Raw genomic sequence first — 8620 nt, forward strand, 5'->3', positions numbered from 1 at the left:
ACTCATTTCTTTCATTCATCAATTAATTTCAAATTTTATATAATTTATTTTCTATTTTGCTTGCTTTCTTTCTCGTGGATTCGAGAAGTCTCTGTGAGGAGTCCAGAGAAGTTCCATGGAATTAGAACAGTTATTCTCCCTGAGGAAGACGATGCTCGACCTAACGTCCTTTGTTGCTCAATTTGCCTCATTTCTAGGCACAACCCAAAAATGGGCTGGAAAAATGGAAGGACAGTGTAGTTATACAGTAAGGTGGGCCCTTGTAAATTTCAATGGCTATTTATTATGATCGGCCCCACTGGGATTTGGATCTATTGCAACGTTGGCCCCTTTGAAATTTTCAATGTTGGGCATTTAATCTCATAGTCTCTAAAGTGAGGTCACTGGATGGATGGTGGGATGAACCCCATACATCACGAGGGCTCTAGGTGTTGGCGCTCGGTTTGTTTCCTATTTTGTGCAATGTGCATGGGCATGCCAGAATCAATATAGCGGTATGATCCAAACCGATCAACTTTGACCCCAAGCACCAAAATAGACAGATACGATCCAATATAAATGTATATGATTAGATTTTGAGAAGATTATTGATTACTCAGCCACTTGCAGAATTTTATAATAATCATGCTATAATTGAAGGGTGGGGTTCTTCCTCCAAAGATGGATTGCTTTGTGCCTTCTACAAGAAAGGACTTTTCAAAATACTAGTGTAATTAAACAAAAGGAAAAACTTACAATTGGTCACTAGAGTGACTGCAAGAATGTGGCTCTTAAAAGTACTGTGTGATATTGGATAAATGACAAATATAGTATATGAGCGTAGATTTAGATTACAACTAAAAGACTAGAGCTAAGAAATGCCGCTACTGGATTATCGCTACTCCTAGGATAAGCTGAGATAAAAGATAGATTCGTTTGATATTGGATATGTAGATGATTGGTTGTTGTGTTTTTTTTTTCTGTGGATTTTCACCACTATTTATAGATTTCTCTTGCAGCTTGTTCTTCCAGATGCTTCTTCCATTACTGCAACGGTTACAATAGTCGAGAAGCCTTTCTCTAGATCTTTCTTTTTGTTATGCTTTCCTTTTGTGATTGTTCCTCTTATGTCAGTCAAGTTATGTTCTGTTTCTCGGTCATCTTCTGTATCTTGAACTACTCGACTTCGTTTCTCTTTTCGCTCATTAAATTTTGAATAATTCGGCGGCATTACTTTGTTGGCTATCCAATGGCTTATAAAACTGGATTTACGCCAGTTATGATTTTGTAAAAAGTGCTCTAAGTATTTTAAAGATCTTTTTCTCCACCTCCTATTTCTCATGCAATGCCACATGTTGCACTCCCATTGGCTATTTCCAAAATGGCCATAACTAGGGTACAACATTTCCACTCACATCGCTTCACTTTTAGGAAAAAGGTGAAAGCAACGTTATTCTGTTACCTAATGCAATTAATGCAATTGCCTATTGTTCCACGTGTTGTCTCCCCATTGATTCTACTTAAGGTTGTTACCTCTTCCCTCCAGGCTGTCCATGTGACACGTCGCATAAAATTGTACGTACGAGGAGTCATGATTACCCTTTTATTAATACGCACATTTCGCGCCCGATATATAAACAAAACTTTAAGGCAGTGCTTATCTTTCTTCACCCTTTGCTTCTTCTCTCTAGTATCGAAACTCCATTTCTAGTCTTCTTTCTCTTGAGTATCATAGATGCATCTTCCTCCTCTTCCGTTCTAGCCTTCCACCAAGAATTGTTCATCAAAGATCTGGATGTTTTGTCTTCAAGAGTAGTTTTGACCTTCTTTTTAATATTCCAATCGAACTGAACAAGGCATTGTTGAAATTTGGTCTAGCCTTCCACCCTACAGTTACTCACAAACAGCTTTGTGAGATCGAACCATGTTTTTCAAAGTGCCTTGATGAAGTTCTACTTGTGCAATTTGACCATTTCTTAGATCCTTCCAATGCGTTTAAGTCTTTGAGATCATGACCGAAATTGATGAATGGTTTACTCGTGTTGAAGCATAGCATAGTGACATATGGAGGCATGCTAGAATCTATGAATGCATCAAACTCTTATTACACAAATATCCAGCCAATACCTTCATCCTTGTAGCAGTTTCAACTTTTTAGAGTAGGTCGACCAATACATTCCATTTTGGATGCGACCCCATGGGTCCAACAATCATGGACATATGCATCTTCACCCTTCTTTTGCCCTTAGGTGAGCCTATTTATTTGGGCTTTGCTTTAGAGAATCAACATCCCTTCACCCTCTCAGACAAGACTAGCAAGGCGTGTTCCACTTTCGTGGCTCAACAATGTAAATCTCAAGATGAAGTCGATGAGTAAGAACACATGACTTTTATTTTGATGTAGATTTGCTGATTTCTGCTATGTGTGGATGCCCTTCAAATTACCAAGGAATACATCCATTTGGTCGAGGCACACGCTTAAGGATGCAGCTTGCTCTCGATCCATTCGTGCTCAACCACCTTTATTGTAACATGTTTAAAGCAACCATGAAGGGTTTTTACCACTTTGGTGGGTCTATCTGGCTTGTTCAAATGTTGTTCTATGAATATTTTGAAGCAAAATTCATCAAATATGTTCCAACAGATGTGAAATTCACTTTGGCCATTGCAATATCCTTTGCTCCAAAATCAATTATTCCTTCATTGAATGTATGAGTTTCTTTATTTTTTTTACCCTCGATAAGTCCAACCATTCCTTCTGTCTATTTAAAGATAAAGAATTTGGCTTGACCTGATTCACTGAAGACTACAGGCTGATCGATATTGAGATGGCAAGCCTCAAAGATGTGGCTTGAAAAAGTTATTTAATTTGTAGAGACCTACCATATGACAATACATTAGATACGAGTGTTAATGCCAAGGCCGGCATCGAACAATACTGCCCTAATATTCTTGCTCATCAATTTGGTTTAACCCAAGGCATCCCCTTTCTATTTATTTACCGAACTTGCAATCAACCTCCAATTCATCAATCAGTTGTGGACTCAGTCATCACCTTTTAGATTCTCCACGAATGCTTTAATTATGTAAGCTCTTCTTTCATGGTTCCCTTCTTTACTAACTATCCTTAACAACTAGAGTCATTTCACCCCTGGTGGAAAAACTATTATGGGACTTTGATTAATGGGTCTCAGGAGTTGATCATTGACTGGCTTTCTCTTTCATCCTAAGTGGAGAAACCTATAGCCGAGAAGAAGAAGATGACTAAAGAAGGTACCAAAAAATCAACTGCACCTCAGTCAGCTATGTCTCCTATCCAGAGAAAGACACGATCAAGAAAGAGGACTTCGGCTGCATCGACCGTCCCATCCCAAATACCAATAAAGAAATTCGAACCTTATTTCATGTTAATAAGTAGTCAAGCCAGCTCAACCTGAACTAAAGTGTCAGAAGACCATAGTTGCATGTCCAACTAAGGTTGTTCCAGCAACTGCTTCGATCCCAGCACCTACAACTCCAACTATTTTGAGGATCTTTGAGCTCGGGCCTCTCTCAGCTCATCATCCTACATTTCCTGTAACTTTTGGTTGATCTACTCCAGGTATTTCTTCTTCGACCAATGCTATCACAACCTTTGAAAAATATTACAAAACCAAATTCTAGTTGGGTATTCCACCATTAAAATATTCTTGGGAAATAAGAGAGGCGTATAAGAGACATAAAGATCTCACTTCAATATGGCTTTTAACAAATGATAAAGTGAAAATGAAAGATTAAATGATCCCAATTTTTCTTTTGATCGATTTCTCAAGCCATATAATCCTAATTCTCCTCCTTTTCCTCGTTCCAATAGAGCTCTGGCTTAGTCATCGATCCCCCAAAATTTCACCAATGGTTGACCAATTTACCATAGTTGCTGTTTGGTCATATTTAAGTAGATGTTATTTTAATATTTTATTCTCTTTATTTTTAATTATTTTACAATCCTTGTCTTACTTTCTCCATTCTTTTTCACAATAACCAGAAAGCTCTTGGCTTCTGAAAAGTTAGTCTCTGTACCACCTTCTCAAGCCGAGATATCTATTATAGACATTTCAGTCGATGCTTCTCATTCTCCTGTAGAAAGACTTAAAGTTTTCGACTTGAAAGGGACCATGAGTGACATTCATCAATTCGAAAATTAAACAGAAGATCAAACTTAAGAGGAGGTAATAATATACCAGCCTATGGAGTTCTTCATTCTCCTTTTACAATCCATAACTTCATTACTCACACCTGATCAGGATCAGAGAGTTTTGGAATTGGCTGCACCGATAAACGTATCTTCCATTCAGCTTGCTCCATCCATAGTACCTACCAATTAGGTAGTCCTTACCTTGGTCGATGAACAAGATGGTTCCTTTGGATGAAATTGAAGTATTATAAGGGGAAACATCTCGACTAACCAAAGTCTCTCCTAGTTGAGCTATAGATATTCTCATGGTTGACATCTCTACCTTTCTGGTCCCATCAGTCGATACTTCTCGTGCCCTGTCTTCTTCTTCTTCTGAGGATCTACTTCCCATGGAAGGCATCTTATGCTCCTTTGATTAAGCCTTCCCTAGTGATATTCTCATGGCCAAATCCCCTGCACCTTCATTAGAGATCTAACAGCCGGAGGAGGAATTATGAGGCTTCATTCACTTTGGTGCTGCTGACATCATTGCATTAGGATCGATCGAGAGACTCAACTTCCTCATTCGTCGGTACCAAACTGTCACTCAGTTTGATGAGTCTCTATTGGCCAAATTGCCTACTTTCTATGAATTTCTGAGTTTGATTCACGAGTATCAAGATATAGTTGCCGCGATCGATTGACTTCAGGCTAAACATTCGTCTGACTCCCTCAAAATGACTAAAATTGCAATTGCCAAAGAACAACTTGCTGTTGTATACGACAAATGAAGGAGTCAGACACAACCTTGATTAATTTGAAAGCTTAAATATTGGTCATGGAGGATAAACTGAAAGTGTTAAAAGAAGAAGAAAAATCTTTGACCAAGCGTAGACATGATTAGAAGGCTAAAATCAATTAACTGGGAGCCTATTGATAACATCAAAATATTGCATATTTATCCTCTCAATTGCACTAGTTTTCATGCATTCAAAGTACTTAACTGATCAACTAACATCTAGTTTGTACATCTAAGGTAATCCAGGAAACAAAGATAAAATCATACCTAAGAAGATGGGTTAAAGCTCAAAAGATTAATCAAAAGAAGACTTGGAGATTTTGAATAATTAATGAAGAATTCATATGCCAAAGATTCAAGAAAGCCAAGTACAAAAGGTGGAGAAAAGACTGAGAATCATGTAATATAAATAATAAAATAAACAGACTGTTTGGTGCCACCTAAGGTTGGTTCGGTCTGATCGAAAGTGCACAAAACAGTCCAGTAATAAATGCTGATTTTCAGAGATAATTCGGCTCGACTTTATGTGCAGCCGAAGCTAGGTTCGGTGCCATCAAAATTACGTTCAGTGTGACCAAAGAAAGATAAAGACTTTAGAGACAAAATAAGAAAATTCGACTGTAACTGAGAGTTAATTCAATGCAACAAAAGGATAAATTTGGTGCGATCGATGGCCCCAGTCGGCTGCAGCCGAAGCATAACCAAAGTGTATAAATTAGAGTCGGTTCCAACTTGGTGCGAACTTTTCCTATTTAATGAGGTGTTTTAAGCTTTCCTAGGTACGAATTAGGGTAGAAGGGGTAGAGTAAGGAGTTATGGAGCCTTATTGAGTGTCAAATATTGTATATTTTTCCCCATTTATATCTTAGTTTTACAAACACGATAGGGCTTAATGGTATATTTTATATCTGTTTGTGTTGCAAGGTGAGTTTAAGGGCTTCGATTGAAAAGAATACTAAAAGCATGGATTTAATGCTCAAGAATTGCCAAGGTATAGAATTGATCTTTGGAGACCAAGATTGAAGATTTCAAGACCCCAAGATCTAAAATAACCAAGTAGAGAAGGAAGGAGGTTGAAAGAGCAAAGTATTGAAATTTACTTCATTGTTTGTGACATCAACCATAGTTCGATGACATCAAAGACAGAGTTCGATAACATCGAATAGAGCTCGATGACATCGAATTTTTACATGAAAATCAAGTTGGTCGTTAGACATATTGGGTGCCATTTTCAATTACTCGAAGCTTCGCTCGAAGACATTGAGAGTTGCTCGATGACATCAAAGTCTGTTCGATGGCATCAAATTTTTTGAAGAATTATGAAGCAACTCACTAGACTATTTTAGACACTTTTTTGATTGCTCAAAGATATGTTCGATGACTCGAAGCTTGGCTCGATGACATTGAAGGAAGGTTTGATGACATAGAGACTTACGCAGTGCGATAGGAGAAAAGGCGCGACTTCTGGATTCAAACCCCTTCGATGGCATCGAAGGTGTTACACAGAGTTACGTGGACTACGTAAATTTGATATGATTTTGCAATTTTGTGAAAACTAGCCTATAAATATGGGTTTCCTACATCTTTCTGGGATATTTAGGGTTGGAGGAGCAAAGCAAAGGGGTAGAGCCGTCATCCAAGAGTTTCCTCTTCTCTTCTTCTTAGTTTTTTAATGCTTTTTTCTAGGGTTTTGAATCCAATCATGTCTATGGTTGGTTAAATCCCTTAGCTAGGGCTAAGGGGTGAAGCTTGTAGTATGTTGGGATGTTTTTCTTGTTTGGTTCTTGTTCTTGTTGAACTTCTTTGATTCTAATTTGATATTTAAGGAATAATTTTAGTTTTTAATGGTTTGTTGTGACAAATTACAATAGATCTGCAATAGCTTTGAGTATCTTCTTTTCCTGATTTTAGATTATGAAGTTAGAACATCCTGTTGTTCACCATTGTCCCTTGGGCATGGTTGGGTGATTGAATCTCTTTTAATCTTCACAATTCTGCTATGTTTGGTTGTGGGATCAGTATATCCTGTTGTTTGCTATTGTCTCATGGGCATGATTAGATGATGGAATCACTTTCAAACCTCACAACTCTCATTCGTTGAGAATTAGGTCAAGGGAAGTTTAGATCTGAGTTTATTGATATATCTTCCAATTGGATAGGGTAGGACTCCAATTCCAATTGTGTTCCTTGAATCAAATAAGGAAACATCTTAATAGTTGCAAGTGGATCCTAGAAACCCTAGTTCCTACCTTTGAACTCTTAAGTTTCTAATTAAACACTTCACAATTACTTCCTTATATTCCAGATTTGGTTTTAGATCTTCTCCTAGTTCTGATTCTAGTTACTTTCAAAATACATACAAGATTAGTCCCTGTGGATTTGACCTTGGTCTTACCAAGAATATTACTGCATTGCGACCTTACACTTGGGGTTGCGAACAAGTTTTTGGCGCCGTTGCCGGGGATCGACAGTTGTGTTTTTCTGAGATTAATTAGTTTTAGAATTAGGTTAAGATGAGGGTTTATTTACTTTCCATTTTTAGGTTAGGGTTTTTCTAAATTATTTTTAAAAACTAACTTATCTTTCTATTTATAGGTTAGGAACTTTCCTAATTTATTTTTAGAAACTAACTTACTTTTCTATTTTGCAGGATCTTAATATAGAAACTTCTAATTTGGTAACCTCTTTCTAATCCTCTCTCTTTCTTTTTCTAGATATGTTATTGCTTTAGGTTTCCTTTTATTTTAGGGTTAGGCTAGATTTTGAAATTAAGGGCTGAGAGTGTTTCATGCCCAAGTGAGTACGTGATAACAGTCTACGTATCTTGAGTAAAGGAGGATTAGTCAAGGGGTTATCTATCCATCATAGGATTAGACACCACTTGAGATCCTTAGAGTCAATTGAAGTGATGGCTACCAATCAATTAGCCAATTAACCTGTGGTTCAACCTCAACCTTCGGTTGAGAAAATTCAGGATGAGAATGAGGTGCACCAAGCACCCCCGCCTCGTACTTTACAAGATTATTTACAACTGACGGGGGTGAGCACACCTTCATGCATAGTTTTTTCAAAAAATACAGGACATATAGATATCAAGCCAAGGGTGATCCAACTCCTTCCAAAGTTTCGTGGACTTGAATGTGAAAATCCATATTTACACATGAAAGAGTTTGATGAGATTATAGCCACTTTATATTTTTTGAACATGTCTGAGGACACGGTTAGGCTGAAACTCTTTCCCTTCTCCTTGAAAGAGAAAGCTATGACATGGTTGCATTCACTACGTCCATGATCTATTTGCAGATGGAATGACATGACAAGGAAGTTCATAAACAAAATTCTTCCCATATCATAAAATGAACACCCCTAGAAAATCGATCATGAACTTCGTTCAAAGGGAAGATGAATCATTCTTCCAATGTTGGGAGCGGTTCAAAGATTTTGTCAATTCATGCCCACAACACGGTTTTGAAACTTGGTGAATAACAAGTTTTTTTACGATGGGCTGACTTCTTCCATGCGCTAAATGGTCTAGACAATGTGCAATGGGGAATTCATGAACAAAGAGGTCAATGATGTGTGGGATTATTTTGACAAGCTTGCTGAAAACACACAATCATGGGACATCTCCCCAAAACCTAGCACCACTTCTAAGCCTACTCAATCAAAAGAGTGAGGCAGAATATATC

The 8620-nt window shown here is 37.7% G+C and overlaps 1 non-coding gene across 1 annotated transcript; it reads right to left on the reverse strand.

Moving 5' to 3' along the window:
* Window positions 1-8293: 8293 nt before the first annotated feature.
* LOC131228391 (small nucleolar RNA R71) lies at window positions 8294-8400 on the reverse strand. The gene has a single exon (XR_009162894.1). It is a non-coding gene; the product is annotated as a small nucleolar RNA R71 (small nucleolar RNA).
* Between the last annotated feature and the right edge of the window lie 220 nt (window positions 8401-8620).

The sequence above is a fragment of the Magnolia sinica genome, chromosome 15 (assembly GCF_029962835.1).
Source record: "Magnolia sinica isolate HGM2019 chromosome 15, MsV1, whole genome shotgun sequence".
NCBI classification, from domain to species: Eukaryota; Viridiplantae; Streptophyta; class Magnoliopsida; order Magnoliales; family Magnoliaceae; genus Magnolia; species Magnolia sinica.